Consider the following 20,263-nt stretch of genomic DNA (forward strand, 5'->3'; position numbering starts at 1 on the left):
ACAACAGATAAATTTTATTATTCTTCTTTAACGAAATTTCAAATCAATCCCATTCATTACGACCGATTTCGTTAAATTGGCGCCCAACGTGGGGCTCGAATATGCAGTGGCCACTAAATACCCGTGAGATAACTAGGGAATTAATATAGTCGAACTTTGTTGCAGAACATTTAATAATTTTTCTATGTATTGTATGTATTGCATAACCAATATTGTGTGGTAATACCTGTGTATGATTTTTTGCATGAGAACACTATGTACCCAGAGGCAAGCTGAAGAAGAGAGCTCAATATTTCGAAAAATTAATTACCTACCACAATATCAGGGGGCAGCTGCACCCAAGATAGATCACCAAAAGGTAAAGCTACAGTGTAGTTGTCCTGTGGGTAGTAAAGTAGCCTCAGTGCAGTGTTCTCGGATCATTAGTGGTGTGCTTGTTGTTAGTAAATTGTTTTAAAATAACAGGACATTCAGGTAGTTAGTCATTGTAGTATATAGTAAGTGTGTATTAGTTAATGTCCATTTCTTGTGTGATTATGTCAGTGAAACCTGAGTGTTAGGATATTTAGTTCAGATTTTATTTCTTTTGTTTACTATGGTTAGATTGCGTAGTCAGAAAGATATCAACATGGATAATGAGCAACAGTCAGTAAGTAGTGATACCGAGTTGGAAAGTGGGACACAAAGTAATGTTAGTGACGTAGTTCAGGAAGTATAATGTGAGAATCTGGGGGCAGAAGGACAAGAAATGTTGCCATTGCCACCCAGTGATTCAGTTGATAGCGGAAATACTGTGCCATCCGCAAGCACTGGACACGGACCAGAGAGTGGTAAGGTGTCAGAAGTGCAATCATTAAGAGTTATGTTCGAGCGCATGCTCAATTTCCAAGCTGAATTTGTACGTGTGCAAGCAGACCGTGATAGAGAACGTGATGCTAAACAAGCAGAACGCGATAGAGAACGTGATGCTAAACAAGCAGAACGCGATAGAGAACGTGATGCTGAACAAGCAGAGCGTGACCAGAGATTGGTAGCTGAATTTGCATGTATGCAAGCAGAACGCGATAGAGAACGTGATGCTGAACAAGCAGAGCGTGACCAGAGATTGGTAGCTGAATTTGCCAAACAAGCAGAGCGCGATAGAGAACGTGATGCTAAACAAGCAGAGCGTGACCGACGCCTGCATGAGAGGGACTTGCAGTTGATGCAAACTTTAGAAGTTATGCAAAGTGAGATTGTTAGTTTGAAACAAAAATATGAAACCATACCCAAAACGGTGCAAGAATTAAGCGAAAGAGTAGATAGTGTTCAAGTGGCTAACGCCAATATAGTAGAGGAAATCAGTGTCCTGACTAATAGGGTCGAACAACTAGAAATTGACACAACTCAAGTAATTCAGAACAAAGTGATCGAACAAGTGCACAAAGTAGAAAATGAAGTCATAAAAGAAATAGATCAGAAAGTGCACGCCGCAATTGAGGCCAGAGATGTGGGCTCAATTGCGGATGTGCAAGATCTAAAAAGGATAGTGCACAAAGACATTCCGCTGTGGCAGCGGAGTGTGGACCGTCGTCTTGCCGAGATGGAGCTTAGCTTGCGGCATGACGAGGCACGGGCGTATGTCACGCCAGCCAGGTCCAACAATGATAGGCATATAAATACTGCAGTAAAAAATTGCGACTGCGAGACAGAACAGGCAACCAATGTAAGCGAAACAAATAAATGTCATTCCAAAGTAGTGATTGAAGAAAGCTTGATTAGGAACCGACAGTTTCAGATCTTTACAACGGAGAAGAAATCTGTTCACCCTGTAGTGTTTATCAAGGGATTTAGAAACATTTTGCCTAGCGTTTGGAGTCATACCCAGAAAATACAGTTCGTTATGTCTTACATACAAGGAGATGCTGCATTATGGGCAACCGAAGCAGCTGACAGTTGTGATACATATGAGCAATTTGAAAAAGCATTCTTGGCCAAATATTGGTCAACATGTATCCAGGAGAGATTACGGAAGGAGGTATATAATCCAGAGCCGTATTCTCCACGACTAGGCAATTTGCGAAAATATTTCGAGAAGTACATTAATAAGACCCGTTACTGGGACGAACAGATTTCATCCCGGGATTTGATCAGGCTTTTGAAATCACACTTGCCGATACATGTAAAGGAAAAACTTATACACGTGCCTGAAAATGATATGGAACATTTCTTGTCTGTTCTGGACTCAATTGACCTGATTCAGGAGGACGTTAAGGCAGCCTCTGAACAGGCTAGAAGTAACGGAAATGGTTATAGAAATGGTAGAAATAACACGCCTCCACCAAGTAATGGAAACGGCGGAGGTAATAATAGGAGACAGGAGTATGCACAAAACGGAAATAGAGGTAGAGACCGGAACGGCAATAGTCCGCCGGTGAATAATGACCGGAAAAGGAGTTTCGATGACCGGTATGAGACAGGCCCACCAAGCAATAATAGATGGAAAAATGCCAGGGGGCCGAGCAACACTAATACTTATAATGATGCAAACCGAACTTGGCCGCAGAACCAGAGGCCCAGTCCGGCCCGGCAAAACAGTGATAGATATGACAATAACCGACCGCCACCACAAAATGCGCCAATTGCGCAACCGTGGCGGCCGACGCAACACAACGTGCACATAGTGGAGGTCAGTGACACAGAGCAGCCACGCCCATCCACTAGCAATAATTCAACAAACTAGATGCAGCCGAGATACGCTCTCCATCGTCGGCTGAGGTTTGGAGTGAGAGCAGCCCGACACAGAACAAAACACCGAACAAAATCTGTATCCTTAGGTATAATGACGGGGTACAGATGGGAGATGAATTAATAACTGAGCCATCCACGTGCATAAAGGAGCACAAAGACAAAGTACAAGCGATAATAGAGATCAAAATTAACAATATTGATGTGCAAGCGGTCGTAGATACAGGTGCTACTGTCAGTGTTATGAGTATGGACTTATTCAAAGTACTGGGGAAGGAAAGGCGTATGCTGACTTTTCCCGTGAATAATTGTAAAGTCACTGGAGCCATAAGTGCACAGCGACAAATAATTAAACTCCAAGTGCGGGTAGAGATGTATTTAGGGGATGAAGCCATAGCGTGCTCATTCCTGGTAGTAAAGGGTTTAAAGGTAGCCTGCATTTTGGGGGTAGATTTTTTAAGAGAAAGGGACGCAATAATCGACCTTTCTCGGGGAAAATTAAGCTTGATGAATGCTGGTAGGAGAATAGAATTGTCCATGCTCAGATCTGAAGAGGTACCTGTACCTAATTGTAACGCTATTAACATAAGGTGTAGGAATCAGTGGATACTACATTTAGACAATCATTGTCTAGGTCAGAATCTCTATTATCCTGACGTACAAGATGATCAATTAAAAGCAAATGTGGACGCACTTGTGAACAAAGTATCACAGTCCGAAAATTTGAACTCTATGCAACAGCAGGATTTGGTACAGTTATTATCTAATTATGCAGATGTATTTTCAGAACGACCAGGAATTGTTAAGGGATATCAGTACAATATCGATGTAAAGCCTCACAAAACTTACTGTCGAGCCTCATACTCCATTCCTTGGTCCAAGAAGGAAATAGTAGCTAAAGAAATAAGAAAACTGATCTAGTGGGGAATAATAGAACCGTCTTTGTCCCCTTATAGTAGTCCTTTGGTGGCGGTAGCAAAAGCAGACGGACAGGTACGGTTAGTACTAGATGCGAGAGACATAAATGAAATTATTGTACCTGTTAGGACTCATCCGGAAAATCTTGATGAGCAAATTCAAAAATTTCATGGAGTGCTATATTTGACATCTATTGATATGAGAAGTTCTTTCTGGCAAATCCTGCTCACACCCGAGTCGAGGAAATATACTGCATTTATATTTGGGGGAAGGAGCTACCAATTTAGGGTACTACCTTTCGGCCTAAATGTAAGTGCAGGAGTTTTATAACAGCCCTCGACGCGGTTTTAGGTCCGGATTTGCTGCAAAGGGTAACAGTGTATGTAGACGATCTAGTGATTGCCACTGCCACCTGGGAGGAGCACGTAGAACTACTGAGTAAAGTCTTAGAAAGGTTTAAGCAAGCGGGAGTAACAGCGAATCTTGATAAATCCAAATTTGGACGTAATCAGATTAAATTTCTAGGTCACATAATAACACCACAAGGCATCAAGCCTGACAGCAAAAAACTTGATGTAATTCGTGGGTTTCCTAGTCCGAGAACTAAGAAACAGCTCAAAGCATTTATAGGTCTAGCATCTTTTTTTAGACGGTTTGTTCCAAACCAATTAATGAATAACGAATCTTTATTGAGCCTGTTGCTTAAAAATGCGCACTGGGTGTGGACAGAAGAATGTCAACGCGCATTTGACGCTATCAAAAATGCCTTGGTGAACGCCAACATACTGCGACACCCAGACATGACAAAAGATTTTTGTATAGCGGCAGATTCGTGTTCATACGGTCTGGGCGCGTGTTTATTTCAGTGGGACAGGAGCAACGACCCCACAACAATCAATGTAATCGGATTTGCCAGCCGCACACTAAACAGCTGCGAGAGAGCATATTCCGCTACCGAATTAGAGGCTCTTGCAGTGGTTTGGGCGGTAAAGAAATTTAACTATTACATCTATGGTAAAGAAGTCAAAGTATTCAGTGACCACCAGGCTTTGAGCTATTTAATGACTTGCAAATTATACCATACCCGCTTGCTAAGATGGAGGTTAGCATTACAGGAATATAAAATTAAAATCATGTACCTTAAAGGACAAGATAATGTTGTAGCAGACGACTTGTCGAGGCTTCCACTAGGGCAATCCTCAATGTCAAATATTTTGGGACAATCGGAGGAATATCGAATACTATTAGTACAAGATAAGGTACATAGGAGGGACTTTTTACATATGTGTAAAAATATGTCCATATTGCAGGAAACTGATCCGATTTGGCGAGATATCATTAGTAAAATTAAAGAAGGAACCAATCTTAAAAGTGTTCAGAATTTCAAAATAGTAGATAATATTCTGTATTATAAAACAGGTGTGTCAAATGACCATGGAGTCGTGTGTATACCACAACAGGCTATCCCAGCTGTAGTGTGGCACACGCATTTAGCATGGGGTCACGCTGGGATAGGCAAGACAATAAGGATTTTGTCCAAATTCTGTTATTTTAAGGGGATAAGCCAGCAGACTCGCACCATTATCAGGACTTGTCCTCTGTGCCAAAAAGCTAAGTTTCAAAATAAGTCCACAAGGTTTGAACTGCATCCTATAGTGCCTCATCGACCACTTCAGTTAGTATCTATAGACATAGCAGGACCCTACCCACGAGCCAGGGGTGGATTGAAGTACATTTTAGCGGTGTATGACCTTTTCTCTAAATATTTAAAAATATACTGCCTTAAATCAGCCACTGCTCGTGGAATAGTTAAATGGTTAGGGAAGGAATATTTTACACAAGTGGGTAAGCCTGAAGCGATAATATCGGATAATGCTTCCTATTTTACAGGCCATACCTGGAAAAACTATTTACATGAACAAGATATAAAGCATATACTAATTTCCCGTTTTCACCCACAAGCAAGTTTAGTAGAGAGAACATTTGGAGAGTTAAATAAATTTTTCAGGTTATACATTGCATATAAACACACAAGATGGCCAGATCTGATACCTAAGTTTGTAGAAGTTCACAACGCAACCCCGCATGCTTCTACGGGGTATCCACCAAACGAGATTATAATGAATAATAATAGAGTTTTGAATGAGTGGCTGGCACCTTTGCCTAAGGCCCCAGTCATTCCTGAGCCTAAGGAAGAGAAGATAAGAAAAGCAGGGTGCAACCTTACCAGGTGCGCTCAGAAAAGGAAAGAAAAATATAATCGACATGTGACGAATAACCAAAAATTTAGTGTTGGGGACTTGGTACTCTTACGCAATCATCCTAAGTCCTCGGCATCCTTGAAACAGAATAGCAAGTGGCAATTGGTGTACAATGGACCTTTTAGAGTAGTAAGTGTGCCACATGAGTGTAGCTATCTCTTAGCAGATCCCCACTCAGGGAGAGTACGGGGACTGTATCCGCGTAAGGATGTAAAAGCATTCCTACAGTAAAAGACTAATAGTCCTATGTGGACACCATTCTTTTGTAAATAATGAACATTAATGATGTGTGATCTTTAGAGATAATGTACTAGTGTAGAAGTTTTTAGTTATAAGAATATGATTGACTTTCTCATGTGTATGGATATTTGTGTTATGTACTCTTTTAATTTGTGTTATCTAGAACATGCTCTAAATGTTTGCACAGATAATCTGATTAGTGCAATTATTTGTAGTGTTAAGCTGTGACAGAGTTCAATCAATAAGAACATTTTAGTAATGATTAGTTAGTGTACTACATAATTTTCTATGTGCCCAAATTTGAAATATTTCTTGGCACAATCTTCTCTATTATGTGTATGTATGTATATATGTGTAGCTGTCAGATTGACAGATTCGAACCCAGAATAATATCAATAATATGAGGCCCTGAGAACTTTATTATCTAACCAATGTTATTAGAGAAAATAATGCACCCAGTAGTGACCCGAGGGCACCACGGGAGGCAAACTTGTTGCAAATTTATGTAATGCAAAGTTACGCACAAAGAAGCTTCAATTGAAGCATGTGCAGATTCAAACAGTAAAAAAGAGCTAGCCAGATACAGTCCAAGTCAATTTTTGCCTACAGAGACTACACTGTAGTTACGTAGGACGTTGATAGTAAAGTGTGACATGAGTTCAAAGGAGTTATTGAACAATATGCCTGAATCCGGCTGGAATGCACAAATAAAATCTACTCGAACACGAATATAGATGACTTTTGGGCAAACTAATACCAAATTTTAATATTTTGTTACCATGTACGCAAATATCACACCTTGGTAAAGAGTTACGAATGTGCTATTACAAAAAAAAAAAAAAAAAAAAAAAAAAAAAAAAAAAAAAAAAAAAAATTGCACAGCGGACATTGTAAATAAAAATAAAGGAACTTAAACAAAAGTGCAGTATTGTGCGGCAGAGACAGACAGTGACTGTTAAACCTGCAGCAATACGTCACGGAATAGTTGTGTATAAGTGATAAAAAACTGTATCATCGCCGTGTGTGCAAGTGGACAAGGAACTAGCACGACACGAACAGTGAACCGATAACGGACGGTGGATCAAGCTAGTGTCAAACTTTAACTCTTTGTGTGTCAAGGGACGCTAGGAAAGCGCATTGACTACGAAGATACATTTTGTCCTAAGGTGAAAACTTGCGTGTGACTAATGACAAGTCATGACATGGTGAAAAATATTGTATGCCCATAAAACGTGTTACTGTGACAACGAAACATTGTGCAAACCAGACTAGTGAAGGCCTACTGAGTAATAACTGCCACTAACTGTGTGCGTTCTTTCCCACAGCAGGAAAAATGCCTATAAGGATAGTACACTGTTTCTGAACTTGTTGCATGTTTCCTGGAGCACTGCAAGAAGACGTCGCACGGGCGAGCGGATATCCAACGCGCATCCGGCTACATCAGCTATGCAGCGGCCGCAGCAGCCCGTAGCAGACCAGACAGACAGCCACGCCCCTCCGCGCCGTAGCTGTCAACGCCGGGGGCGGTGACCTACACGGAGTCAGCGCGCCGCGCCGAGCGCCGCTCAAAAATCACTCCGCACCGCTCACCAAATACAGCATTATTGATTTTTTTTTATGTTCACATAAACTGAATAACATGTCAATGACTTCATTTCGATAAACATTGAACATTTACTACGTAGGACAAGTGACCTTGTAGTGTATCACACGAATAATAGTATCACACACAAAAAAACTTCAGTCGAACTGTATGTGACTGTGATATTGTGTAATTGTGTAACCGTTTGTGACGAACTGAATTTAATTCAAATGAATAACTGCATTTAATTCAAATGACCATGAACCAACTGGGATGGCTGGGCTCCGGCACAGTTTTGCCCAGGTTTCCTGTTTGACTACGCCCAAATGGGGGGGCCATGAACTTATATAATCCTGGGACTAAATAAAAGAGCCATTCCGTAAAATATACGAGTGTAAAGAACGTTACTGGCACCATTGTGTCAAAGTGTAAAAACTCTTTGCCAAACGCTGCCAGGGGGCAATGTAACGTTCCCTGGCAAACTCACGTTATTAAAAAAAAAAAAAAGTTTATTTGTACCATATACGCCGCTCTGGGCAGGTTGTATATATCGTAATTATTGAACAAAAATATTACTGAATGTGGTGTAAAAGACATTTGTTATTCTCCTTATATTTTTTGTTGTAATATTTGTCTGTATTTAGGATAGGAATTTTTTCTGTATTTATTATGTGATTGTAAAATGTGTCAGTATTTGCGATAGCAGAGATATGTTGCCAGAAGAGAATAATATCGTCAATTTGCAAAGAAATGTTAATAGTCAGCAATACTATTTAAGCACAACGCATTATGTATTCTTTGGGTCTTCTCTGTTCAGAAGTCATTGCGGTAGGACACTGTGAAAGAGTTTTTTACGAATGGGTAGACTTCTTTTGTCTCTGTCTGGACTTAGCCGCCATTAGACGATGCGTTACGAATTAATGTGAGTTGTATTGTTGTTTGATCTAAATATATTAGAGTTTATCAAAAGTATGAATTATTTATGTAAATTAGCTTGCCCACGTCATCTATAAAATTTCTTTAAGAATTTTTCAGCATTTTTTAGCGGTGTTGCTGGGCTGTGCCGCGACCAACAATAGCAAACCCGTAAATCGGGAACAGATGCATAAAAATCAATGGTGAATTAAGAAATTGTTCTTCTTTTTCAGTGATCCTGTGGCTGATAAAATTTGAATTAATTATACGTTTGTGCATTCGTAGGCGGATAGCTAACGTTAGTTAACATTGAAATTTAAACAGTTTGGTTCTTTCAAAATATCTTAAATGTGTAATGAAGTAGGTTTGATCAGTGATAAATGTCGGCTTGGCAATAATTAAAACATTTTCTGCTAATAGAGGTAATTTTGTGTTCTATGGCTAGTGCCGGGATAAAATTCAGTAAAAATATTTAACAAAAAATCCACTGCATCAGGAAAGTGTATGCCAAGGCCGAATGATTTAAAGGACCCAATTCTCAACCTAATATTCTTAACCAGTTCATATGAGTTCACGTAAATATTATTTTTTCTTTAAATGTACGTAATAATTAAGTAAGTAAAAATTTTTTATTACCACACGAAAATAAGAGAGTGGTTCTACAACAAAGTTCGCACGAAAGAAAATTAACTTAAAAACAACAGATAAATTTTATTATTCTTCTTTAACGAAATTTCAAATCAATCCCATTCATTACGACCGATTTCGTTAAAACTCTTATAACTGCCTTCTGGTTTCTGTAAAATTGTAAATAGCCTTTCGCTCCCTGTGTTTTACCCCTGCCACCTTCAGAATTTGAAAAAGAGTATTCCAGTCAACATTGTCGAACGCTTTCTCTAAGTCTACAAATGCTAGAAACGTAGGTTTGCCTTTCCTTAATCTAGCTTCTAAGATAAGTCGTAGGATCAGTGTTGCCTCACGTGTCCCAACATTTCTACGGAATACAAACTGATCTTCCCCGAGGTCGGCTTCTACTAGTTTTTCCATTCGTCTGTAAAGAATCCGCGTTAGTATTTTGCAGCCGTGACTTATTAAACTGATTGTTCGCTAATTTTCACATTTGTCAACACCTGCTTTCTTTGTGATTGGAATTATTATATTCTTCTTGAAGTCTGAGGGTATTTCGCCTGTCTCATACATTTTGCTCACCAGATGGTAGAGTTTTGTCAGGACTGGCTGTCCCAAGGCCGTCAGTAGTTCTAATGGAATGTTGTCTACTCCCGGTGCCTTGTTTTGACTCAGGTCTTTCAGTGCTCTGTCAAACTCTTCACGCAGTATTATATCTCCCCTTTCATCTTCATCTACATCCTCTTCCATTTCCATAATATTGTCCTCAAGTACATCGCCCTTGTATAGACCCTCTATATACTCCTTCCACCTTTCTGCTTTCCATTCTTTGCTTCGAACTGGGTTTCCATCTGAGCTTTTGATATTCATACAAGTGGTTCTCTTTTCTCTGAAGGTCTCTTTAATTTTCCTGCAGGCTGTAGCTATCTTACCTTTAGTGAGATAAGCCTCTACATCCTTACATTTGTCCTCTACCCATTCCTGCTTAGCCATTTTTCACTTCCTGTCGATCTCATTTTTGAGACGTTTATATTCCTTTTTGCCTGCTTCATTTACTGCATTTTATATTTTCTCCTTTCATCAGTTAAATTCAGTATTTCTTCTGTCACCCAAGGATTTCTACTAGCCCTCGTCTTTTTACCTACTTGATCCTCTGCTGCCTTCACTACTTCATCCCTCAAAGCTACCCATTCTTCTTCTACTCTATTTCTTTCCCCCATTCCTGTCAATTGTTCCCTTATGCTCTCCCTGAAACTCTGTACAACCTCTGGTTTAGTCAGTTTATCCAGGTCCCATCTCCTTAAATTCCCACCTTTTTGCAGTTTTTTCAGTTTTAATAACCAATAGATTGTGGTCAGAATCCACATCTGCCCCTGGAAATGTCTTACAATTTAAAACCTGGTCCCTAAATCTCTGTCTTACCATTATATAATCTATCTGAAACCTGTCAGTATCTCCAGGCTTCTTCCATGTATACAATATATTATACCGGAACCATATTTTGGTTATTTTTAAATAACGCACCTTCCAGATCAATTTTATGGAGACTAAATGAACTCAGTGGCAAAGGGCTACCATTTTATTACTGTTTGCCCGAGTTGTGACGGTCGCCATTGAAATCTCCAAAGTTAGGCTAGTAACGGGCCCTTTGAGGTAAGTAGCAGGGAGTTAAAGATAGAAGGCCGAAGTGCACTCGGTATGTTTGCTTGGAGGTCTCACCCGAAACGTGGCAAGTACCTGAATAGAGATACTAGGGCGCTTGGAAGTTGCTACACGTATAAACACTGTTTATGACTAACGCATCTGACTTTCTATATTGCCGGGATCAGAAAGGTTCACTAGTTCGTAAACGAATGCTCATACGTGTTCATGAATTGAAAGGGAAGAGATAATAATACTCAGAAATTATCAAAACTATTTGACTACGAAAATGCTATCAGGTATAAATTATCTATTTAACAGTACTGTTTCCCGTTTACTGGAGTTTATTTCACTGTGGTAAGAAACTTAAATACCTTTAAAGCTTATGGCACTGCACCAGTTATCTATCACAGATTCATATCAATATATCACAGAAAATCTATTCAGATTAATTCCATTCAAAACTCATACAGAGATGGACAATGAAAATAAAACCTTTCTCTCAGACACTCAATTTCAGAAGCAAAAACTTATTTTTCTTGCTACTGTGAGTTCAATCCAGCGTAAATTATGCTCTATTATTCCATACAAGTATGTTAAACACGGAATCGGAATTTAAGCTACAAGCCAAGTCAACGATATGATCTGCTACGTGTAACGGCTTCCTTTTATTTTGCATTTATGAAAAAAAAACAGATTTCCCCTGATTTTCTTGTCTTTGCCGTACGCACTTAGTTTGTAATATTAAATATTTAAACAGAATATATGGATCTTTTAATAGTAATCATCCCTTTCTTTCAAACCAGATAGTCGTAACGTAATTGAACCTTTAGTGTCAATTTTATCGCAGTTACAACTATCCAGCGAATATTCAGTAACTTTGCTTCACTTGAAAACACTTTCAGAAGTCGTTTTTTTCTTAACAGTATTTGTGTTGGTTTCATAAAATAGGTAGTTGAAGCGTAACTTATTTTAAATCATAAGTCGAGAACTAATTGTCCTTTTGATTACTGTGGCTTTATTCTGCCTCTTTTTTATTTAAAACTTTAGTACAACCAGTTCGTCGTGGGTGTACGAGTGCCAGTAAAAAATATACGCCCCCATTGACAGACAGTAATCACCAACAGAAAAGGACAAACAGTCTACGTACCACCACCACTTTAATCCATACAACTAAAAACTCAGATCAAAATTAAAACCTCTTTTGGTGTTGGCGTCACGCGGCCCCCTAAAATTCCTTGCTGAAATAGTCACTCAACATAATTAATTTTTGAGCAGTAGTTTGATGTACATTTGTCTTTTTATAATGGTTCATTAAATATTCGTGGTCTCTCTTTATCTAAGTTAGGGCAGACCTTCACCGAAGCACTCGCAAATCGTCACTGTAGAAACAAAAAAGCTTCCGTCTTCGAATACTAGTTTCCTCGTCATAAATAAAACGCTCTTGAAACTTCCTGGCAGATTAAAACTGTGTGCCCGACCGAGACTCGAACTCGGGACCTTTGCCTTTCCCGGGCAAGTGCTCTACCATCTGAGCTACCGAAGCACGACTCACGCCCGGTCTCACAGCTTTACTTCTGCCAGTATCTCGCCTCCTACCTTCCAAACTTTACAGAAGCTCTCCTGCGAACCTTGCAGAACTAGCACTCCTGAAAGAAAGGATATTGCGGAGACATGGCTTAGCCACAGCCTGGGGGATGTTTCCAGAATGAGAATTTCACTCTGTAGCGGAGTGTGCGCTGATATGAAACTTCCTGGCAGATTAAAACTGTGTGCCCGACCGAGACTCGAACTCGGGACCTTTACCTTTCGTGGGCAAGTGCTCTACCACCTGAGCTACCGAAGCACGACTCAAGCCCGGTCTCACAGCTTTACTTCTGCCAGTATCTCGTCTCCTACCTTCCAAACTTTACAGAAGCTCTCCTGCGGCAAAGGTCCCGAGTTCGAGTCTCGGTCGGGCACACAGTTTTAATCTGTCAGGAAGTTTCATATCAGCGCACACTCCGCTGCAGAGTGAAAATCTCATTCTGGAAACATCCCCCGGGCTGTGGCTAAGCCATATCTCCGCAATATCCTCTCTTTCAGGAGTGCTAGTTCTGCAAGGTTCGCAGGAGAGCTTCTGTAAAGTTTGGAAGGTAGGAGACGAGATACTGGCAGAAGTAAAGCTGTGCGACCGGGCGTGAGTCGTGCTTCGGTAGCTCAGATGGTAGAGAACTTGCCCGCGGAAGGAAAAGGTCCCGAGTTCGAGTCTCGGTCGGGCACACAGTTTTAATCTGCCAGGAAGTTTCATATCAGCGCACACTCCGCTGCAGAGTGAAAATCTCATTCTGAAAACGCTCTTGCTACATAACTTCGCTCAAGGCCCAAATCTACCAATGTTGTTGTTGTTGTGGTCTTCAGTCCTGAGACTGGTTTGATGCAGCTCTCCATGCTACTCTATCCAGTGCAAGATTTTTCATCTCCCAGTACTTACTGCAACCTAAATCTTTCTGAATCTCCTTAATAGCTTCATCTCTTGGTCTCTCTCTACGATTTTTACCCTCCACACTGCCCTCCAATACTAAATTTGTGATCCCTTGATGCCTCAGAACATGCCTTACCAACCGGTCCCTTCTTCTTGTTGAGTTGTGCCACAAACTCCTCTTCTCCCCAATTCTGTTCAATACCTCCTCATTAGTTACTTGATCTAGCCATCTAATCTTCAGCATTCTTCTGTAGCACCACATTTTGAAAACTTCTATTCTCTTCTTGTCCAAACTATTTATCGTCCATGTTTCACTTCCACACATGGCTACACTCCATACAAATACTTTCAGAAACAACCTCCTGACGCTTAAATTTATACTGGATGTTAACAAATTCCTCTTCTTCAGAAACGCTTTCCTTGCCATTTCCAGTCTACATTTTATATCCTCCCTACTTCGACCATCATCAGTGACTCATTTCCTAATCTAATTCCCTCAGCATCACCCGACTTAATTCGACTACATTCCATGATCCTCGTTCTGCTTTTGTTGATGTTCATGTTATATCCTCCTTTCAAGACACTGTCCATTCCGTTCAACTGCTCTTCTAAGACCTTTGCTGTCCACGACAGAATTACAATGTCATCGCCAAACCTCAACGTTTTTATTTCTTCTCCATGGATTTTAATACCGACTCCGAATTTTTCTTTTGTTTCCCTTACTGCTTGCTCAATATACAGATTGAATAACATTGGGGAGAGGCTACAAACCTGTCTCACTCCCTTTCATGTCCCTCGATTCTTATAACTGCCATCTGGTTTCTGTTCAAACCGTAAATAGCCTTTCGCTCCCTGTATTTTACCCCTGCCACCTTCCGAATTTGAAAGATAGTATTCCAGTCAACATTGTCAAAAGCTTTCTCTAAGTCTACAAATGCTAGAAATGTAGGTTTGCCTTTCCTTACTCTATTTTCTAAGATAAGTCGTTGGGTCAGTATTGCCTCATGTGATTCTACGGAATCCAAACTGACCTTAGATGTGACGTCATAAGCGAGTGACTGCGTGTGAGATCGCTCTCCTAGTTTTTATATATTTTTAGGTTTCAGATACATATTTTAACGGTTTTTGTGATAATATTTACTATAAGTGACTTATTAGTGGTTTCTTCATTCACCTCTGCCTTTCTTGTGTTGTGACCTGATATTTGTGAGTGTTTCGTATCGCGCAACGTAAACTCTTACCTGTGTTTGCATTCCGCGCTGACCAGTTGCAGCTGTAGCGGCGCATCGAAAGCTAAGTACTAATTAATTGTTTGTGTATAGTGGTTTATTTAGGGACTTTAGTAGTCTTCAACCGGAGTTTTTTATGTTTTCTGGTGAAATAATTTCAGAAGAACCTTTCGGGAACTGTTTTCAGGTTCGTTACTGTGTCATTAGACGTTTGATTCTCTTTCTGTATTAGTCTTTTGTTATATTCACATTTGTTGTATATTAATACTGTTAATAAAGTAGTTACTTCCCTTGTGGAGTAAGTTTGTGATTATTGTAGTCAAGTTTTTAACATCTTCTTATTGTAGTAGCGAAACTTAGAAAAAGTAAAATTTTACCATGAGTGAGAAGTGTGGGCTTTGCCGTAGGTTCGTGAGTAGTGGATTGCGGTGTGAGACTTGTTCGAAGTATTTTAACTGGGGGCAATGCAGTGGGGAAGCCAGTGGGCATTCTGGTGAGATCCTCTCCTGGAACTGCAGGTTATGTAGCAAGATTAAGTTGATAGAGGAGCAGGACCGTAAGATCTGTGCCCTTCAGGTGCAGTTGAAAAACGCACAGGAGGAGCTAGATAGGATGAGGAGGGAGAAGAGGGTTGGGGAATGGGAGCTGGCTGTTGGCAAGAGATCTGCTAGGAGAAGAAGATTTTCAGATAGTTTTACTATTGGTGTTTACAATAGATATGACCAACTGTCAGAGTCTAGTGGACAGGAATCTCTAGTAGCTGTAGATGTAGGAAGTATGCAGCAGACCTCAGTAGTTACGGTGGCTAGAACAGTTGCAAAGTCGAAGAGGAAGAAGAAGGTTCTGCTGTTATGTAGTTCTGATGGCAGAGTTGTAGGCCAGCAATTGCAGGAAGTGCTGGGGAGTGAGTACCAGGTCACCAGCATTGTGAAACCTAATGCAGGATTGGCTCAGGTGGCTGTTAACATAGGGGGGTTATGTAGGGATTTTACTAAAGAGGATCAGGTAGCGATTGTGGGTGGGGCTGGTAATAGTATTGATAGGGATGGGGAGTATGACATAGATGCTGACCTGGAGAAGATAGCCACTCAGACTGGCAACACGAATGTGCATTTCGTGGAACTGTTTCAGCGTCACGATCGGCCTCATCTTAATACAGCCGTCAGGCGTAATAACATGAGACTTGGGGGTGCGCTGATGACAGAAAACATGGGTCACATTTCAGTGGTGTCGGTGGAGTCTATCAGCAGGACGGGTTTCACTAGACATAGTCTGCACTTCAACAGGTATGGGAAGGGGAGGTTGGCAAAGCTTATAGGTGACAGCATAGGTGGGGTTGGTGGGATCACTCATCGGAAAATTCCTGCAGTAGTGGGCGTTAGAGCTGCACCTTTTTTAGACTGAAGTCAGCTGATAGGTATTCCTGCTTAAGGGAAGTCTCTCTAACAAAGGAACCACTTTTGACAAAGCTTAGGTATCCGAGTAATGAGGGAATCAGTATATTTCATCAAAATATACAAGGTATTAGGGATAAAGTTAGTGAACTGCTTATAGATGTTGACTCTGAAATTATTGGTATTTCTGAACACTTCTTAAATAGGGAGATAATTCAGAGACTTCCTTTACCAGGATACAGATTGGCTGGCAGCTTTTCGAGGAGCTCTTTGTGGTGTGGGGGAGTAGCCATGTATGTGAAAAACGGCATCCCATTTGAGTCAATTGATGTTTCAAAGTACTGCACCGAAAAGGTGTTTGAATGTTGTGCAGGTGTGGTTAAATTTAACAGAGCTAAACTTCTAACTGTTGTTATTTATAGATCCCCAGACTCCGATTTCACAACATTTTTGCTAAAGCTAGAGGAGGTTCTTGGTTCACTTTATAGGAAATACAAAAAGTTAGTTATATGTGGTGACTTCAATATTAATTGTATAAGTGACTGTGCAAGAAAGAGGACGCTGGTAGACCTCCTTAATTCATATAATCTTATGCAAACCGTATTCTTTCTAACGAGAGTGCAAGGGAACAGTAGAACAACCATAGACAATATTTTTGTTCATTCCTCATTACTAGAAGGGCATTCTGTTAGCAAAAAGGTGAATGGCCTTTCAGATCATGATGCACAAATTTTAACTCTAAAAGATTTTTGTGCTGCAACACGTGTTAAGTATAGTCATCAGCTGTTTAGTAAAGCTGATCCAGTTGCTGTAGAGACCTTTGCAAACCTTATTAAGGAACAAGAGTGGCAAGATGTTTATAGCGCTGATACAGTAGACGATAAATATAATGCTTTTCTCAAGACTTTTCTCGTGCTCTTTGAAAGTTGCTTTCCGTTAGAACGTTCAAAACAGGGTACTAGCACAAACAGGCAGCCTGGGTGGCTGACCAGAGGGATAAGAATATCTTGTAGAACAAAGTGGCAATTACATCAAACCGTTAGAAACAGTCAAAATCTAAATGCAGCAGCCCATTACAAACAGTATTGTAAGGTGCTTAAAAATGTTATTAGGAAGGCAAAAAGTATGTGGTATGCAGATAGAATAGCTAAGTATCAGGATAAAATTAAAACCATATGGTCAGTCGTAAAGGAAGTGGCTGGTCTGCAGAGACAGGCCGAGGATATAGAATCAGTGCGTCGTGGGAATGTCCGTGTTACTGATAAGTCGCATATATGTACAGTATTTAATAATCACTTTCTGAATATAGCAGGTGAACTAAATAGAAACCTAGTCCCAACAGGGAATCATATAGCGCTCTTAGAAAAAAGTGTTCCGAGACTGTTACCTGAAATGCTCCTCCATGATACTGACAAGAGGGAGATTGAGTTAATAATTAAATCACTAAATACCAAGAACTCTCATGGATATGACGGGGTATCTAGCAGAATATTGAAGTATTGTTCTATGTATGTTAGCCCAGTACTTAGCCATGTCTGTAACTTTTCCTTTAGGAGTGGTCGGTTTCGTGACCGATTAAAGTACTCTGTAGTGAAGCCACTTTATAAAAAGGGAGACATAGATAATGTTGACAATTATAGACCTATTTCTATGGCATCGGTGTTTGCTAAAGTTATCGAGAAGGTTGCATATACAAGGTTACTGGAGCATTTAAATTCATATAATTTGCTGTCAGATGTTCAGTTTGGTTTTAGAAATGGTTTAACAAATGAATATGATATATTCTCTTTTCTCTGTGAGGTTTTGGACGGATTAAATAAAAGGTTGCGAACTCTAGGTGTTTTCTTTGATTTAACGAAGGCTTTTGACTGTGTTGACCACAAAATATTACTGTAGAAGTTGGACCATTATGGAGTAAGGGGGGTAGCTTACAATTGGTTCGCCTCTTACTTTAGGAACAGAAAGCAGAAGGTAACTCTCCGCAATATTGAGAGTGGTAGTGATGTTCAGTCCCAATGGGGCACTGTTAAGTGGGCCTTTCCCCAAGGGTCGGTGCTGGGGCCACTGCTGTTTCTCATTTATATAAATGATATTCCTTCTAGTATTACAGGTGATTCAAAAATATTTCTGTTTGCTGATGACACCACTTGATAGTGAAGGATCTTGTGTGTAATATTGAAACAGAATCAAATAATGTAGTTCATGAAATAAGTTCGTGGCTTGTGGAAAATAATTTGATGCTAAATCACAGTAAGACTCAGTTTTTACAGTTTCTAACTCACAATTCAACAAGAACCGATGAACCGATATTTTGATCAGACAGAATGGGCATATTATAAGCGAGACGGAACAGTTCAAGTTCCTAGGCGTTCGGATAGATAGTAAGCTGTTGTGGAAAGCCCATGTCCAGGATCTTGTTCAGAAACTAAATGCTGCTTTATTTACCATTAGAACAGTATCTGAAATAAGTGACAGGTCAACACGAAAAGTAATCTACTTCGCATATTTTCATACGCTTATGTGGTATGGTATTATTTTTTTGGGGTAATTCTTCTGATTCAAAAAGGGTATTTTTGGCTCAAAAACGCGCTGTTCGAGCTATATGTGGTGTAAGTTCGAAAACCTCTTGTCGACCCCTATTCAATAGCATGGGAATTCTGACATTGCCCTCACAGTATGTATTTTCTTTAATGTCTGTTGTTGTTAGCAATATTAGCCTATTCCCAAGAGTTAGCAGCTTTCACTCAGTTAATACTACGCAGAAATCCAATCTGCATGTGGAATGCACTTCCTTGACTCTTGTGCAGAAAGGAGTGCAGTATTCTGCTGCATCCATTTTCAATAAGCTACCACAAGAACTCAAAAGTCTTAGCAGTAGCCCAAACTCTTTTAAGTCTAAACTGAAGAGTTTCCTCATGGCTCACTCCTTCTATTCTGTCGAGGAGCTCCTGGAAGAGCTAAAAAATTAAGCAAATTGTGTTACATTGTTGATTTTCTTTATTTAAACTTACGACTTGTCACCTGAATATGTTTTTTTTATATTTTATTTTATCTGTTTCTAATATCGTGTTATAATTTCATGTATTGACTCGTTCCAAGACCATGGAGACTTCTCCTTAATTTGGTCCCACGGAACAATAAATAAATAAAAATAAAAAAACCTTCCCCGAGGTCGACTTCTTCCAGTTTTTCCATTCGTCTGTAAAGAATTCGCGTTAGTATTTTGCAGCTGTGACTTATTAAACTGATTAATCAGCCACAACTCTAGCCTCTAAGAATGCGCGACGCAACAAATCAGCCACAACTCAGTTCCCTCTGAGGGTGCGTACAGAGCCCCTAGCTTTATACCACGGAAGAGTACGGATCCCAGTCTGCCGTTATCAGTCAAAAATGGCAACCGCAGTCATCAAGTCTTATCCATGACATCCCATTAATATCTTTCGATACCAATAAATAACCGCAATCTCGGCGAACTAATTCGCGACCAAATATCTTCCTGCATACAGGTAACACGAACTATTAGAAGAATCCTAACTTGTCAACCAGATCCTCCCATAATTTATCTTGGCAAGATCCTCGAAACCACAGATATAGTCGGGAGTCTCTTGTAATTACGACTCACTGCACTGTAGCTCGCTCTCGATAACTAGCGTACCTTCATGACCCGAACTGACTTCTCGTTCGGTTGAAACGATATTGCCTATCTAAACCACAGAAGAAAGACTCGGAACCATTAATTCTGACAAGTGTACAGAAGCAATTTAAAGATTGTTGTTGAAGGCCGTCGGCTGCACTCTAAACGGTCATCTACGACAGTAGGCTGTAACCTTTCTGGAATGCGGGGATGACAGGTTGTAGCGCACCGCAGCGATTCTCGAACATGCTCGTACTGCATATCGATTTTATGAAATCTGAAACACAGCTACAAAACATGTACTAGAAAACTTTTACAAACTTTTTTTACGTCCGCCTGAATATTAACCCGTTTCCAGATGAAGATTTTGACAAGTAAAGGTGACATAAAAAAAATAATAATCTGCGTTTTCAACTTGGCGCAGCGCAAGGCTCTGCCGGAGCCTATTGAACAATTTTGTGCAACCGGCGGCACACAGCAGCTCATGTCTGCGGGAATAACTATTGCAGACTGGGTTCTCCAGACCTTCTACTCTTCCTTCATCTACAGAGTTGGACGATTCTCTAATAGCTCTTGAACCATTTCATAGATCGCTTAACATGTCGCTGTTTAGTGTAATAAGTCACGGATA

Source organism: Schistocerca americana, chromosome 2 (assembly GCF_021461395.2).
Source record: "Schistocerca americana isolate TAMUIC-IGC-003095 chromosome 2, iqSchAmer2.1, whole genome shotgun sequence".
In the NCBI taxonomy this organism is placed as follows: Eukaryota; Metazoa; Arthropoda; class Insecta; order Orthoptera; family Acrididae; genus Schistocerca; species Schistocerca americana.